General features: G+C 42.1%; 1 protein-coding gene across 1 annotated transcript in view; it reads left to right on the top strand.

Annotated features, from left to right (window-relative positions):
• Window positions 1-261, top strand: part of LOC109965145 (ER lumen protein-retaining receptor 2) — a 47570-nt gene that overhangs the window by 19443 nt on the left and 27866 nt on the right. The window lies entirely within an intron of this gene.

Below are 261 nucleotides of genomic sequence, written 5' to 3'. Positions count from 1 at the left end.
CTGTACGACCGGAGCAGGAGCTTGGTTCGCATTGCCAGCAGTAAGTCAGACTTGTTTCCGGTGCATGTTGGACTCCAGCAGGGCTGCCTTTTGTCACCAGTTCTGTTCATCATTTTTATAGACAGAATTTCTAGGTGCAGCCAGGGGCTGGAGGGAGTCCAGTTTTAATTTTCATTTCATTTTTTTAAAGAATTAATATACAAAGCAAGCTTATGTGCAGCTACTTTTCATTCGTAATTCCTACATACACACTTACTTCTT

This window comes from Monopterus albus, unplaced genomic scaffold (assembly GCF_001952655.1).
Source record: "Monopterus albus unplaced genomic scaffold, M_albus_1.0 scaffold96.1, whole genome shotgun sequence".
Lineage (NCBI taxonomy): Eukaryota > Metazoa > Chordata > Actinopteri > Synbranchiformes > Synbranchidae > Monopterus > Monopterus albus.
The sequence above is the reverse complement of the archived record's forward strand: the minus strand, read 5'-3'. Positions and strand labels throughout refer to the sequence as shown.